This window comes from Halyomorpha halys, unplaced genomic scaffold, assembly GCF_000696795.3.
Source record: "Halyomorpha halys isolate HHAL.00 unplaced genomic scaffold, Hhal_1.1 Scaffold260.1, whole genome shotgun sequence".
NCBI classification, from domain to species: domain Eukaryota; kingdom Metazoa; phylum Arthropoda; class Insecta; order Hemiptera; family Pentatomidae; genus Halyomorpha; species Halyomorpha halys.
Window position 1 is genome coordinate 436,674 of NW_027112780.1, and position 17,640 is coordinate 454,313.

Here is a 17,640-nt window from a genome sequence, read left to right on the forward strand (position 1 = left end):
TATATAATTGACCGTGTAATTTTAAATTATAATTAAGATGGAAACAACTATTTATTTGCCAACGTTTCACCCCACTTTGTAGGGCTTTATCAGGGCTGTTCAAGTTTAGTGCTTTCGAGACTGATGAACCTCAACATTACATATTTATGCATGAGCGTACCCATCGGGGGGGCCGTACCCATCGGGGGGGCGTACCCATCGGGGGGCGTACCTATCGGGGTCGTACCCATCGGGGGGGCGTACCCATCGGGGGCAGCCTGTTATAGAAGTGGGGTGAAACGTCGGCTAATAAATATTTGTTAACTATTTTCGTTCTGTTTTGGTGCGGTCAAAAGAGAACAAAAACCATCTTTGAGAATAATAAGAGTTTATAAAACAGGATTTTGTAATATAAAAAGAATAATTAAAATAAATGATAATATAAACTGATTCGGAAATAATGCGATAATACCATAAAATTTGTAATACGAGAGGGAGTAAGGAAAAAAGAAAAAAATGAAAAATACCTGTTAGGTGGGAGTGTAAACAAAAACCCTTATACATTTATATAAAACGATTAGATTTTACGTAAACGTACAAAATATATTACTATTCAAGATTATTTTATTTGATTGAGATTTATAAATGTACATGTAAAGAAATGCTTGATTACATTATTAAGCGAAAAATCAAGCTGTTGGAGTTTAAGTATCTGAAATCTGCTACTCAGGTACACTTACACGAGGAATGGCTAAAGCGATTTATTATTATTATTAAAATAGGCTTTAATAGGAACCATATTAAATAAAAAATATGGTGCGAGCACATGTTGATAAACCGGGTTCCAAAGTGAATTATTAAAAACAATTAAAACTTCTTGAATAGTTCCATATTTCATTTAGTTTCCTTTTATATTAGCTCAGGCAGGCAACTGTGCAAATGAATTCACTGCTACAGATGCAAACATTTACTGTTATTTTTTAGTAATTACATTTTTTGTAGGATAACTTTTAAATGGTTAGGGTTTTAGTTCATTGACAGTAAATCGAAATTAATCCTTCTTCTATGAAAACATTCCACGCCAGTTGCCGCTCAGAAACAATCAGGAACTGTTCGTGGGTGACTTGTGTTTTCGAAAATGATTTCTGTTTGTTCTCCGGATTAATTTTTAACAAATTAAGATAAGGCTGTAGAAGATGCAGCGGAAAAAACCATCCTCACTGAGTACGTCAATGTCCAATGAACTAAATGTATCATTTCTTTATCATATGCATGTTTCATAACAATAGATTCACTAAAAATAGATAATAAAATATCTTGTATTAATATATCCAAAAAAATCAAAAAGAAATTAGTTTAGAACGCTAATAAGTATGACAACTGAACTTCGGTATAGTTGGGTCCCTTAGATACACCTAAGGGTTAAACAAAAATAATACCATTGTTTAAAATAATTATTCAACTGAATCAACAAGTAATGATTCACTAACTAAAACATAATAATTAATTAATTGATTAATTAGGTTTTGCAAAATTTGATAATAATTGATGCAGGTGTACTATATAATTTAAAACATGTATAGTAGAAAACGTTATTTGACATTTTAGGGAAAAGTTAAGTTTTACATCACATCTTATTATTTAATTTTTCTAAACCTTAAATTATGAGTTTTCAGAAGTTAAAAACTGAGTTTTCCTGTCTAAAATACAATATCATTAAATCCAAAATATGTTCATCTACTTATATGTTAAATCAATAAATAATCAATTTATTTCATTTGCTAAGACTTTAATATCCAACATCATTTTTGTAATGGCTCAGTTTTTATCTTATTTATTTTTGTCTCAAAAGTACTTATTTTATGCATGGATTTCACTAATTAACAGGCATGACTTCTAAAATATGATTAAAATAGTCAACATTCAACATTTCATAATAGACATTCCTTGTGTCACATTCTATTCCTACTCTATCATTTTTCCAAAATTACTGAACTAAATTAGACTATATATATATTGCATCCATTTTAATAAAAAATGGAGGACAATTAATCTTTAAAAAATATGTATCAGGAAAAAGTAAATAGAGTTAAAATTGGAAGTTTAAAAACTTATTAGTAAACTTGCAATATTAAATCAGAATTTCCTAATTATTTTCGTTAAATTTTGGATATAATCGAAAATAAACAATAAACACAAAATAGCAAGAATATGTCCTATAAATACTTTATGAAAACAATCATTTTCATATTATACTATAAGTGTAGATTATAATAATAAGATTTAATAAGAATAATTTGTTCTTAATTTTAAATAAAACTTGTTGATTCATTTCATTGATTTATATATCTAATTTTTTTGTTTAATTTAATGACTACATTATCAATTTCCTTTCGAAAACACGAATAACTTTACAAGCTACTAAAAGAAACTTTCTCCTTTAAGTTCTGAACAAGATTAGTTTCGGAAAAGTTCACGCGACCTTGATTGGCACTGACGGGTTGGCTTCAGGAATAATCAATGAAAAATAGTTCTTGGAAATTTGACTAGGAGGTGACGTGGTCCCTTCAATGTAACCTGTCTTTAAGGATCCAAGCTCCCAGAAAAACTATTTAATTCGGAAAATCGTTTATTCAGAAAATAATTAACACGATGATAATTAAAAACATTTCTATTTTTCTCTTAAACAAGAGCTTAAACAGCGTTTAGGCAAGCTACATAGATTGGACAGGACATCTTATATTTCAATTGGGAAAAACTATTAATCTACATGACCATACTGTAACGTATTTAGCCCTACGAATTTAAATTGTGGGGACTGCTAAATTTTCGAACACCAAGCGTGTCCAACTCTATCAGCCTAATGATCCTGCAGCAATAATCAATACTCCATATTATGTTACAAACAAGAGCCTACAAACTGGCTTTGGCAACCCAGACTACTCCAAGCATATGCCAGGGGTGCTGTAAGAGAATGCCATTTCCTCCAGATATTACCAAAAAAATGTACATTATATATTGTATAATGTAAATAAATAATATATGTATATGTATTACCGTGTACGGTGAGGCTTCGGGTGTTCTAAGCCCGACTAGGGGCTCCCCGTACACGTATTATATTTAATTTATTCATATTTTCATGTATTTATAGTTATATATTTATATTCTATGTATTTATGTATTTGTATTATGTATCTCTATCGGTTCCTGATGGGAACAGACTGGAAAAGTATGCGCTATATTTAATTCAAACACTAGATACCATAGACCCCCTCGCCATGGTATGCTAGATATAAATATCTGTAATTAATCATTGGTGTTCTTCTCCAACGGTATCGTGTTCACCAATTTACTATGCTATTATATATGAGGTGGCATGCAGGGATTCTTAATTATAAAATAAAGTCTTTGTTACATAGTTTATATTTACAATCATATATACATCAGTAAGAATAATATTATGAGAGAGCATGGTAGACCTGTTTCCTTATACTTTAATTGTTATATTATGAATTGAGAAGTACCAGTTGGGATCTTTGATATTTATACTGCCTAAGTTATTATTGCCATTCAAATTACAACGGAAAAGGACTTACTTGTTTTGGTACGTTTGTCAATCTTGGGAGTAGTAGCGGGGCAGATATGGGGTCATTCCGCCCTTTGCCGTTGGCCGCTGCTGAATCCTTGCGGTGTGTGACTTCCTCCTTTGGCCTCCAACTCGTCAGCCACTCTCCGCCGTCCTTCCTCTGCCTCTCAACCGTTTCCTGCGGAACGGTCTGCCAACACTCTTCCCTGACAAGACTCTTGCCAACTGTCCTCTCCCAGGACTGTCGCCAACCATCTTACAACGGTCTTCAAGTCCTCTCCTCAAGCATTCTCTCCAAGGACTCTCCTCTCCCCAGACTGTGCGTGTCAACTGTACCTCTTTCCTTTCCTCTCCTGCTCTTTTTACTTCTTCTCTCCCCTCTACTTCTAATTTCTCCCCACCTCCGATCTCCGTTCTTCTCATTGACCCTCCTATGCTCTCACTCTTTTACTTACCCTTCAGAGGGAGTGGGAAGGTCCAATGTCCTTTGGCGAAAGTCGTCTATTTCTTTCCTTTCATTTTCAAATTAAGGCGGCTTCCTTCTTTGACAGAGGTCGTTGCATTTGTCCAGGTGTGAGATAAGGGCTGTAGGTGGCTTTCTTTCTTTTACGGGGATCGTTGCCTTGTTTTTACAGTGAGCTGTTGAGATGTTTGCTCACTATTCTAAATGGATTCCAAAGTTTTCTGATAAGATACATAGATTGATATATTGTGTGACATTCCCAATTAGTGTAGCAATCGCAGCTATTCTAACACTAATTTTTACGCAGAATGGACTATCATCTTCAATATTTATGACGAAGGATTTAAGTATGAAGTTCCGTAAGCTGTTGAAATCTTGGATTGATTGTGCATCCATTGGGAATGTCTTACAATATATCAATCTATGTATCTTATCAGAAAACTTTGGAACCCATTTAGAATATTAAGCTCACTGTAAAGATGCTTTGTTTTTCGGTATAGAGAAATCAATCAACGGCGTCAGTCTGTCAGGGTCTGGTTTTAGCATGTTGTTCTCGAAATGGTATCCTAGAAATTTTATAGATCTTAAATTGAAATGTGATTTTTTTTTTAAATAGTTAAGTTATATTTTTTACAAACATTTTTAAACTTTTCTAGACTAACTTTTTAAGTCATGCTTGGCTTGGTCTTTACCACTGACTGTCACATCATCCAAATAAACGTTAACCCCCTTTAAACCTTCTTTTGTTATGATCTCATTGGCCGAGACTCTATTGGTCCCTTAGAAATTGTCAGTTTCCCAGCAGTCTCAAAGGCGGTCCTCTTTTTGGATTAGGATCTGATAATAAGCGCTTTTGAGATCAATAGGGCTGTGAATATTATATTTAGCCACCCTTGAGGCAATTTACTCTATAGAGGGGATTGGGTATGCATCTAAGAAAGTTTATTTATTAGTGGTTTGTGAATAGTCAATAAGAATCCGTTTTCTATCAGTAACACTAACTACTAGAACCTGCGCTCTCCAAGATGAGTTGCTTTCTTCGATTGCACCATCAAAGAGTAATTTTCCAATATATAAGACTGGATATACTTTTAATCTTCATCGGAATCTCGTTTGGATTTAATAGCAATTGGTTTACAATTTGGCATTAAGTGCTCAAAGAACGAACCAGGGCCCACATTTGCACTCTCAAGGCTACTACTGATTTGCAAATAGGGTTTGTTATCCCCAAATGTAATTGATAAACTCGAATGTTGCTCAAGAATATCGTGGCCTAGAATAACATCAGCACAACAGTCTCAACTCCGTGTTACAATATTTATTATCAAAGATTTGCAAATCTACAGAACAGAATGCATTCATTGACATAGCAAAGGAGAAAAAAGCCATAGTGAATTCTGAGGTAGTTGGGTATTGTTTTAATTTGTACGTTGAAACAAAACTGTCACTAATATAGCTTTCTGAACTCTGAGCCCTTCTGCCGGAAGTTTTATTTTCCATTTCCATTTATTTTCACTTTTATGATAGTTTTAGAAAGACTAGGCGGTGTAGCAGCTGAGTTCGTGACTAGATTTAGTTTAGGGTGACTATTTTCTATTGTAGATAGTGGTTTGGCAGGAATGCAAGCAATTGTTGGCCATTTCCCATTTTTTTTTAAGGGATTCAGGGTTTAAAGATGAAACAGCAAGGCGGTATTTCTGTTTAGAAGACCTAAATGCATGAAGACCTTTGCAATAATGACCTTTCTTACCACAAAGTTTGCAAGTGGCATTGAGAACTGGACAAGAAGCTCGTGGGTACCGATTAAATCTACAAAAGAAGCATTTCGAATTTATGGCTGCAGTTAATAGCTGAAGATTCGACCAATTAGTTTCTCCAGAAGAGCAGTCAGACGATACAATTAATGATTGATTTTTAATATACGACTCAGAAAATGATTGAGCTTTAGCAAATGCCTCATCAAGACTAAGAGTAAAATTTTCTAAAAGTCGTTGCCGAATATTACTTGAATATTAATAAATGGATCTCTGATGTATTCAGCTCTATAAATGTTAGCTGTAACAGCTTTGAATCCACAAATAGTACTAAAACGTTGCACGGTTAGTAAGAATTGATCGACATTTTCACCTGATTGTTGATGTCTACTCATTAATTTATGGCTGGACTATAATTCATTTTAAGGTTTGACATAGAGTGACTTTGAATTTGGTAATAGCAGCCTCGTATGATGCACATTCACTAATGAGCTCGTATATAGTATGACTAACATGATTGTATATAGTAATAACGTATCTGCTTCAGAAGCCTTGATAGAATTAGTAAAGACTTCGAATGCTTTCTTCCAGTGATTCCATTGAGAGGTGCAAAGTGAATGATCCACTTCAAATCTTTCAGGCTTGAAATATTTCTCCACTGTGTTATATTAACAATTGCACTTATGAATTTAATAAATTGTAATAAATAAACCTTTTTATGAACTAGAAATAAGGCTTTATTAATGTCATAATTAAACTAACTGAAAAGTTAACACAAAAATAAAGTAGAGCAAATCACAACATTTGCTAGTACTACTGACAAAAGAATTAGGATATATTAGGTATTAAGATATTAAGATATTTTATCACAGCTATTACAGTCAATTTTTGTTAATTTTTTTTTATTTTCAGGCCCAATTGATACCTTAAATGTTTTATAGCATAAGTGTTCGGAGACTGTAATCCCGTTTTAAGTTTCTTCTGAACTTTGTACAAAACCTACCCTCACGTTTTGTTGAAGGATAAAAGTATTTTTGATCCTCAGCTTTTCGGCACGACTTCCCAATTAAGCCGAAAAATGTCGACATATGTTTCAGCATTCATAATGCCGTCAATAAAGGCCAAGTTTCCTGTACCATTCCGCGACACGCTATTCCAAACTTGGACACCTCCACCTTCATGTTTCACAGTGAGAATTATATTACGGGATATTTACCTCAACTACTTCCCACCATCAGGGTCGAAAATATTATATTGAATACAAATACAAATGATTCTGTTGCTATAAAATAAAACTCGAGATGTTTTTTTCGGTAATAAAAAGTTTTTTTTGGTAATAAAGAGTTTTTTTCCTTAATCCTACCATAATAATTGTATTTATGAATAATATTTGTTATTGTTTGTAAACTGAAGGTATGTTAGAAGTTGATGCTACCTCTTCTGCAATCCTGACGTCTGATGTAGGGGGATTTCGCTCTACAATCCGTTGTATGTTCACTAAATTTTGATAGCCGTTCTGAACGAGGTTTGTTCAAAATCGAACCAATCTTCCGGACTTTATAACAATATCCCGAACAGTACTGAAACTTTTTTTCTAATTTATTCCCCATTTTTCGATAACTAAGCCCTTTATATTATAATTTAATTATCTTTTTTTATAGCAAATAAAGCTTGAATTGCATAACTAAATAATTTTACTTTTTTCCCTCTTATATATTTTTAAAAAAATTAATATGTATGTATATATATATAAAGTATATGATTGTAAACCGAAAAATCACCCTCATGTCATGGTCTTCATGGATGGCAAATCGTTTCCGAAAGAAAACAGTTTTAAATACTTCAGCTCCCCAATAACCTCAATAAGTGATCAACTGAGAAAGACCAGCGCAGAGACATAGCAAGCGCAAAATCTTAAGCTAAGGATGCAAAATACCATGGTAAAGCTAGCTCTGGTGTACGGCCGTGAGACCTGGGCTCTAAAAGGTACCCTAGAAAGCAGAATCGGAAATTTGAAAGAAAATGCCTTCGTACAATTACAGGAGCGATTTGAGATCAGAGCCTTGCCACATGGAGGAGAAGAACTAACAGTGAACTGCTTGAGCAGAATACCACGTGCGAGGCCAAAAACCAAATGGATAGACAGAATCAACAAAGATGCGAAAGAGAAGCAGCATCCCAAGACAGAACTTCATACTTAAATCCTTCGTCGTAAATATTGAAGGTGATATTCCATTCTGCGTAGAAATTAGTGTTGCAATTGCAGCTATTCTGACACAAAATAAACGACCTGGCGCTTTCTTCTCAAGAACACTTGCTAATAGCGAACAGAATCATTCGGCAGTTGAGAAGGAAGCCTATTCCATAGTTGAAGCACTTAGGAAATGGAGGCATTACCTGGTGGGATGAAAATTTCAAATAATGACAGTTCAAAAATCCATTACTTATATGTTTGATGTTCGGCATCCCGGAAATTAAAAATTTACAAGATGGTGTTTAGAACTAGCTTCTTAGAACTATGACATCATCTATCGACCTGGCAAAGACAATATTGCTGTAGATGCTTTCTCTAGAACTTGCAGCTCATTACATACCATTGACCGGTTAGTTCGTCTTCACAGCTCTCTCTGTCACCCTGGTATTACATGGATGGCTTACTGGGTGAAAAGCCAGTATCTACCCAATACAATTGATGAAATTAGCAGTTATTTCACCATGCAAAACATGTTCAGAAATAAAACCTCGTTTCTATTACAAACAGAACACCCTCATTAAAGCAACAAGTCCATTTGAAAGGCTCAGTGTTAATTTTAAAGGCCCATTACTGACACTCCTCGGAAATATTTACTAACGGTAGTCGACAAATTTTGAAGGTTCCCTTTCGCCATACCTTGCACTAACTTAACATCCACTATAGTTACTCAGGCCTTAAACCAGATCACCTTTAACCTCTTTGAATATCCATTATACATTCACATAGATAGAGAAAGATGTTCCTTTCTTATCCAAAGAACTTCAGAATTTTCTTCATTGCAACCAGTCTAACCAAACCATATAATCCATGTGGCAATGGACAAGTTGAGCACTACAATGGTATAATATGGAAAACTATTTCCCTGGTCTTAAAATCCAAAGGTCTTATGGCATCACAATGGGAAGAGGTATTGCCGGAAGCGTTACACTCTATCCGCTTTCTGCTTTGCACGGCTACAAACACTACTCCTCATGAACGTCTATTCTTCCATAAGAGAAAATCCAGTTAAAGCGTTTCTCTTTCTCAGTGGCTGATAACTCCTGGGAAAGTTCTGATGAGGAATCATGTCCGGCAGAACAAATATGATCCTTGTGTGCAAGAAGTAACTTTATTAGAATCTAACCTTGATTATGCCCTAGTACAACTATCTAATGACAAAGAGGCTCCTGTAAACCTTAGGCATCTTGCTCCAGCGGGAATGATTGATAGGAATCTAGTGGAAGAGAATTTTGAAGAATTTCCAGTCACTGAAAACTCCCTCAATCCTTCTGATACCTACGAAGTATCTAGATTGGACTCATCGATCAGGAACTCAAGCACCAGCGACACCCAGAATTGGATGGAATCATTAAAGAATCAAAAAGAACCAGTCGTTGAAGAAGGAGTTCCAACCCAGCCCTCAACTGGTACTAAGGTCAACTAGAACCAGGGAGCCTCCATTATTTATGAAAGACTATGTACTTAAATGAACAGGGGGAGAATGTGATGAAATATCTTAATACCTAATAGTATCATATGTGTTTTATTTTTCTTATTATTTTGTTAGTAGTACTACCATATGTTTTAATTTGTTCTACTTTATTTTTGTGTTAACCTTTCAATAAGTTCAATTATTAATTTAATAGAGCCTTATTTCCAGTCCATAAAACGGTTTATTTATTACAATAGCCAATAGTATGATGCCCAAATATTAGTAACCTACGTAACTAAAACTGTCCCAAGACTTTTTTGACTGTCTAAAAAGGATTTAAGGATTTTTTCTTATTATTTTAATTTTGTAAACTTTTAATATTTCTTTTACAATTATTTGTATTTATGATATTTAATTAAATAATAATGTTCGAAAATAATATTGTTGATTAAAAAAAAAAAAGCCATACTTTTATTAACCATAGTTTATTGGTAAGTGAAAGTAAAAATGAATTGATTTACGTGATTTAAATTGATAAAAACTGTTTACAATAGAAAAGATGTGTACAATAGGCTTAACAAATTTCTAGTGTTTCTGTGAAGATCCTTATATTATAAACTTTTTTATGGAAACTTACTACTCGTATTATTGACTAGTATATGAGGAGAAGATGGTTGGGGGTGCGGTCAATGAAACACAAATAAGTATGACTAACTTATTTTAATGTGCCGACGTTTCGGCTAGAGTTTCTAGCCTTCTTCAGGGCTAAAAACAAAACAGGATAACAACCACAGTAAGTATAGAAAAATAAAAAATATAAAAGAAAGTATAAACAAAATAATTTTACACATACAATGAATAGTTTTACAAAATAGAATTAATAAAATTAAGTGATGAGAGAAGCGGGAAATAAAATGTAGACATAGGTAATTGAAAAAGCGGGTAATTATTGGTATCGGCGGGTAATTGGAATAATTGACTAGTATATTTTCAAATGACTTAATCTAGCGACCAGTTTCGTATGCAACGCTACGGTATCATTCCTATTACAAACATCCTTTCTATTAACAGTTTTTATAAATTTAAATCATATAAATCAATTAATTTTTAATCAAACTTAAGTGTACTGTTATTTATTCATATTATCTTTTATATGTTTTCTATTTACTAATTTCATATTTCTAAATGATTATTTGATATACTAAAGGCAAAAATAACCCTTATGTGGTATACCGTTGAAGAGTCGTGAAGTACCTTCATATACCAATAACCTGAGGTGTGGCAACCGCCAATTTGAAAAGGTGAAATTAACCAAATTTAAAAAAGCTGTTACTGAAAAGATAGGGAATTTGATGCTTTAGCTTTTTTTTATCTTACGAATTTTTCTCTGGGAGAACTTATTTCCCAGCACCAGACTCATGGTCTATATCTCAGCTTTGTCAAATTTGGAAAAAAATCATTGTTTTATGACTATTGTTTATGACTAGGGCAGAGATTTTCATGTATAAGCAAATTTTTTACTGGCGAAGATATCATCATGTATTGTATCACGTTTTGTTTTGCCAGATTAACCCTTATTAGTCATTATCTTTCTATACGTCATTCTCATTAGGTTTTAGCTAGTTCCAGTAAATATGAACAAAAATTATTATTGTTAGAATAACATATAATTAAGAAATTAATAAACATACACATGATTCAAATAATTATTTATTTAGAAATGGCAATGATATATAACTGGAGATGCCGATTGCTCTATTATGGATACTTGACTAATAAGGAGTCCTGCCGATTCTTCTCAGTGCTTGGAAAATATTTGTCACTTCACCCGCTCTTGGAGAATCGTTTTAACTGTAACTTTATAACTGTTACGGACATGATTGTACTGTCGCACTAGCTCTGGCGTGATAGTTGATATTACAAGTAATGTCAATGAAGAAGATGTCATGTTAATTATCACATGTACACGCGTTGACAGTGAACTATCGTACAGTTTTCGTTGTTGCGGCAAAACTGTTAAAACTACCATGGCGTAGCTATTTGATAGTTACTTGATAGATATTTGATTGATATATGTCATACTGGATCTAGTATGATCATTAATAGTACAAGTAATATCAGTGGACTAACAGTCACATTAAATACCACGTTTAACTGCCATATGTATTGACAATGAATAGTCGCTACATATCAACATTTCCAAATGTAATGACAATTTGAGGTAAACATTGTTCTTATATATTCGCCGAAAAACTTCAAATTGTATCAGCCCCGGGTATCAAAAAATAATCCTCTTCGTGTACCAAAAATGAATCCACCACGGAAACCAGAAACAAATTCGCCCAAAAACTTAAAATTGTTGCGAGTTTCGATATGTTTCGCCTTCATCCCTACGTGACTTACGACCGCAGTGAAAAAGTACTGAGAGGTGACATATAGACCGATAAGGGTTAAGTTGTATATCCAATTTAATGTGTTTTAGTTTATTTAAGTATTTTTATTCCTGCAAATGCTGCTTCCACGAATTCTATCCATTACTTTCGCTACTGTGTCAAACACTTGTATTTCGAAAACGTTTTGGCCCATAGGATGAAAGTTGGAAATGATCCAGTTGCACATTTATTAAATTTCATGTACGCTTACGTAGGTGCAACCGCGTTTTGGTACAGCTATATTTCGAGAATAGCACTATAACCCCAAGTTTAAGGTAAGCAGGAGATGAGCATAAAAATGATCCAGGATCACTTTTATCTACTACTACTGCTTAGGCACACGCTAAAAGTATTTGGATTGACAGGGTATTCCAGTTCACCCCCTCCTCTTAACTTTTACAATTTTTGAATTTTCACTGGATCATAACAGTAAAATGTGATATCCAATGTTTTCTAACCTTACCCAAGACATCTCCAACTCACCTAACTCTGGTTAGGTCTCCAATGGAATAGAATATTTTATTTATTTTTTTATGGATTCTTAGAGGAAATAAAATTTTAATTTTAAAAATTAAAAACACGAATTCACATCTCAATATCCGTCATAAATTAAAGAATGTATTAATTGAAGCTCCATCATGTTGAAAAGCATTGGAGTCTTTATGGCAGATCGAGGAAACAAATTATTGAATAACAAATTCTTACGAAAAATTCTAAAACAACTTTGCTTATTAGTTTTTTCGATATTCCGTTCCATTTTCCCGCAAATCTTCAAACACAGCAAATATTGTTGAATTTAAACAAGCCTTAACCGATATGGCTGAGTAAATGTATAATTTGAATAACGTTGAAAAAGTCCTCCGTATTAATTCAGGTGCGATTTGGGATCATAACGGCCCTCAGAGTCTGGTCAGTCAATATCTGATGATATGAAGTCAAGTAGGTTAATATGGGTGGGGGGGCATGCGGCTCGAAGCAATCTATCAGGACGCCTCTACACAACAGTATAATTGACAAGAGATCGCGTAGGCGGCCAAAAACCGGATGGATCAGAATCAACAAAGCAGTAATCCAAGATAGGAAGGCGTGGAGAAGGCTGGTTTGGGATGCCAAAGATCTACAAGGTCTGTAAAGCAAACCGGAAAAATAAAAATCACAGAAGCTTGATTTTGGTCTTAACATTATTGTTGAACTCAGTGAAGTCAGCACTATCCAACAACCACGTGAAATATGACCTGCTTCAAATCAGTCATGGTTAAAAGATTTAAGGATCATCTGCTAAGCCGCAGTACTCACTCCGACAAAGTCTTCTAATTTTCTACCAAGGTTCGTGGGTCATGGAGGTTTTGAACCAGAGCCTATGACCTCAAGACTACTAACTCTCTATTCATTGAGAACTGATATACATATAAAAATGTTTTTGTGGCTAAAGTTTCATATTTAAATGCAGTTACGAGAATGTATCCATGTTTTTTTTTTACATTTATTTTTTGATAAGATTCCTGCTCTCTGTTAAATGTCACTTTTACAAAAACAAGAAAATTTATGAGTAAAGTTTAAATATTTAGCCGTGCACAATTAGAATGCAAAAAAAAGCACTTTTTCAATATTTCTGACCATTCATTCATTATCTGATTGATGCTACTTTCTGATAAAATAATCTATTATTTCCTCATATAAAGAATAACCCAACTTTTGTACCATTTATTGATTCTCACTGAATTTAAATAGTTTGTAAAATACTTTATTCAAGAGATCAATCAATAATATATGATAGATTTAAAATTTATTTCCACTTTTGTGAAAAAATATTGAAATAAAATGGTAAACACATATTGAGACATCAAAACAATATAGAACTTCATACACATCATTTCATTATTCAAAACGCATTATTTTAAGCGGGAATCCCTCGCCTGAGTTGGCAGATCAATCGGAAACAGTGTCTATTGTATAACCTCCTTTGTAGTTCCTCAATAGGTCCATTATTCCAAGGTGGGTAAAACTGTATTTAGGTGTGAAAGAGCTTTTGTTCCCTGCCAATTTTTCATATGAAACATCTCAGGTGAAATTCAATTGTTAAACTTGTTTAATGAAAAAGTTAGTGTTAGGGAGGTGATAAATATAAATCTTAGAAAATATTTATAAGCAGTTTCTAAAGAATTCTTGGTGAGTGAGGACTGAGATTTAAAACAAGAAAAATGCATAGTATTGGATGTTATGCTATACAGAAAACAATATTTGTTAATGTATATATTTTGTCAGCATCATACAATGGTTAGTAAATTTTTGCGTACCAGACGGATAAGAAGAAACATACCATAAATTTTAAAAATTAAAATTATCCTATTTGCAAAACATTCAGTCTATAATCAAAACATTTAGCAAAATGAGTGTAAGGAGTATCATTGCTACCAGAGACGCCTTGGTATCATAGTGTGGTGAAGGAGTGCAAATCCAGGTTTTATTAGGATATGGTAGATGGTACATGGTGCATGGTGCTTGGAAGATGGTACATACATGCCGCGGAGAGTCCATGGTCGACGGTGGGGCAGCCGCGGACCGAGCCGTCCTGGCTCCCAACTGGGACGTGACCTAGCTCCCTTTGTTGGTAAATACGTAACCATGGTGACTCCAACCCCTTCCCGCCCTTGAATCAATTTGAGGCCCCGAGGAGAGGGCTTGCTAATTCCCATTTCGGAGAACAGAAATGACCTTTTATTGATTTCTAATTTGGTTAGGTGTTCTTCATTTTTTGTCTGAGATAAGAAAAAAGAAGGTTTTGGGCGGTAGTTAGAATATAGCGCTCACGACAGCCTTGAATCTATTCAAATAGTCCAGTACTTTCCTATCAGTCGTAGAGTTGGGGGATCCCGCTTAATTATTTGTTTATATATATTTTTTCCAAAATACATTTGCAATAGATGAACAAGATAAATATACAGATTTTAGGGATCAGATTCAGCTTCCATTGGGTGAAATATACATTTTTCCAGCATAACGCCCAATAACACTGTTTGTTTTGGAAAATATCTAAAAACCAAATTGGAAAAAAGTGATTTATGATGCTCTCAATTCACCTCGATCGCTGCCTTATCTGGAATCACTTCATCAACATCAAACTAACTTAAAACTAGGCAAGATTAGCAATAGAAAATCAAAATTAAACCAGAAACTACTGTTCTTATTTTGAAAACAATTCTCAGGCCACTGCTGATGTACGGCTGTGAAGTCTGGGGAGTGGCATCGTTTAGGAAAAGGAAAAAATCACAATCTTTTCAAAATAAAGTCCTAAGAATCGTAGTAGAATACTCTTTGGCTGGTAAGAAATAGCAAATTGCACCGGGAATTGCAAATGAAGTCAATGGAGTATTACATCAAAAAACGGTTCATGAAGTTCCACTCCCAGTTACCGACAGTTAATGGGTAATCCAACCTCAACCTGAGAACTGAAGCTCAGGCGGCTGCAGGACATCCTGTTATAAATATTCTTATTATCAACTTTTATTTATTTTTTCTCTTCGTCCTATATTTAAATTAACTTGGGTTTTTTCAATTGTTAGTTTTGTTAGGTCTACGAATGTCGTTATTTTTGTTATTTACTTTACTTAACTCTCTTATTTATAATTACTATTTGTATCTATTTATTTTATCTTGATTTTTTTATTTATTTGTAACGTTATAGTTAGGGGGTCTCTTTTACGAGCCTATACCCTCCATAATCCATTGTTTTTCCTACTTATGATCTCTTCTTTTTTGGGATGCTTAACATGAGGGATAGAGTTCAACACAAGGATCTAGGCATAGTTGAAAACTTGAAAGCTCATTAAATAAAAACCTATATCTTCCAGGAACTCATCTTTCTAATTGATGATTAAAATTATAAAAATTAATTTTTCATTGAATTCAATTAAATGAATTTCCAAAAATTACACTATTACATGATTTTGTACATAGGAATATGGGAGAACGAGCTGTTACCAAATATAGTTAGAAAATATTTTTCTTAAGATGATTTATTAAACACTAAAGAAAAATAGAGGATAAATAACAACCATATGGTAAAAATATAAAAGAAACATGGGACAAACATTTATATTAGCTTAAGTTAGATCTGTATAACTTAAACCATTATGAATTATATATATGGTACCGGAGGTATTGCCAACAGCTTATCTAAATTAACTCGGCTGGTTCTTCATTTGTAATCAGTCTTATAAGTTGTGTTCCGCTGGTAGCCAATGTGGAATACAAATTATATTATATAAAAATTCTCTAGCAAGGCTTTTTAATTTGGTCAATTCAATTGATGTCATTCAAAGTCCTAAAAAATATTTTTAAAAAACAAACTTTTAAATATATTTTTTATTTATTAACACATTTATATATTAACCATTTCCAAACAGGTTCAGAATATTGGTAATAATATTTTACCAGTGAGACTTGCCTGGCTTAATTATAATACAGGAAAATTGATCAGAATGAATCATTCACCGCTAAGAGCTTATTCTTTTTCATTATTTACTAATAAGAGCCAACTTCTGGCTCAACATAATGTGATGACCTTGGAATGGAGGTCATGATTAACTTTTTCTTGAGTCACTGCTCACTCACTCTCTGAATGTGTTCACTAACGGGTGACTTGCATCGTGAACGTTCGACATCCAGAGTATTCCGATGATCCAAATAAATGCAGAGGATCATTTCTAGTTCTATGAGATTCTGAAAGAGATCGATTTTGTTGCCATCTTGATGTCAGTAATCTCTAATTAATTGAGCTCAAGAAATATACGATCAGCTTTCTGCTTTATATTTCTTTAGATGTGTGTGTGATATGTTCGGGAACATCAGAAAAATGGAGAAAAGCCTCCACATGGTCTAACCTTCAGAAAAATACTCAGTGCAAAGAGGTTTTCATGACAGACTGGGAACCGGCGGGCAGAACTTCTTTTGAGAAGCATCATTAAGCAATACCCCAAAACTTAATTTAGTAAAGCATCTATATAGCCGACAACCACAGCGAAATTTATTGAATGCGTTATACAGAGGTCTTACAGTAAGTGGCGCCTCTTCAGGTTTTTTAAAATTGAATATTACTTAAAAATTTGAACCAAAAAAGGATGAATGAATCGAAGAATTTAGAAGGCTAAACAACGCAGAATTGAGGAAACTGCATCCGGCAAATATAATTCAACTAATACCACTGAGACGAATGATATGGGCGGTAGAATAAGTAAGGTTGTAGGATTTAGTAACGAATGGATTCCTATAATGTTAATAAACACTGTACCGATGAATAAACGTTCTAGGGGTTGACCGAAACGAAGATGGGAGTATTGCGTTAAGACTGATTAAGTAAATTTGGGTTTGGAGGGGCGTCGCTCAATAGATGTATATAGAGAGCAACTGGTAAAAACGGCAACGAACCTTCGGGTTCACTAAACCTTTATTATTATTATGTAATCTTATATTATATAGAGGTGTCCGTTAAGAAGGGGGTTGATATAAAAATACCTAAGCTAAGAGAACAGAAATTAAATTAAGCTGTTATACTTCATAAGTCCGAAAAAAAATGAATAATTAAGATCATGATTAATTTAGTATTATTAATAATTAATCATTTTTTTAAGTTTATAAATAAAACATATTAAGAATCTTAGATTATTGCCAATAAATTTTATTCCATTAGGCGAATACCCATGTTTTTCAACAATGAAATCTTGTGAATATCTTGATTTTGCCAACTTTATTGGACAGTTGG

At 33.6% G+C, this 17,640-nt stretch overlaps 1 protein-coding gene across 4 annotated transcripts in view; it reads right to left on the bottom strand.

Annotated features, from left to right (window-relative positions):
- Positions 1-17,640, bottom strand: part of LOC106680407 (uncharacterized) — a 79,668-nt gene that overhangs the window by 47,571 nt on the left and 14,457 nt on the right. For 3 of the 4 annotated variants that reach the window (XM_067050550.1, XM_067050551.1, XM_014420102.3), the window contains exon 1: positions 14,400-14,486. The exons of the other annotated variant lie outside the window; for it this stretch is intronic. The gene's annotated coding sequence lies outside the window, so the exon portion shown is untranslated. Of the gene's footprint in view, positions 1-14,399; positions 14,487-17,640 lie in introns of those variants that run through there. 4 annotated transcript variants of the gene reach the window in all.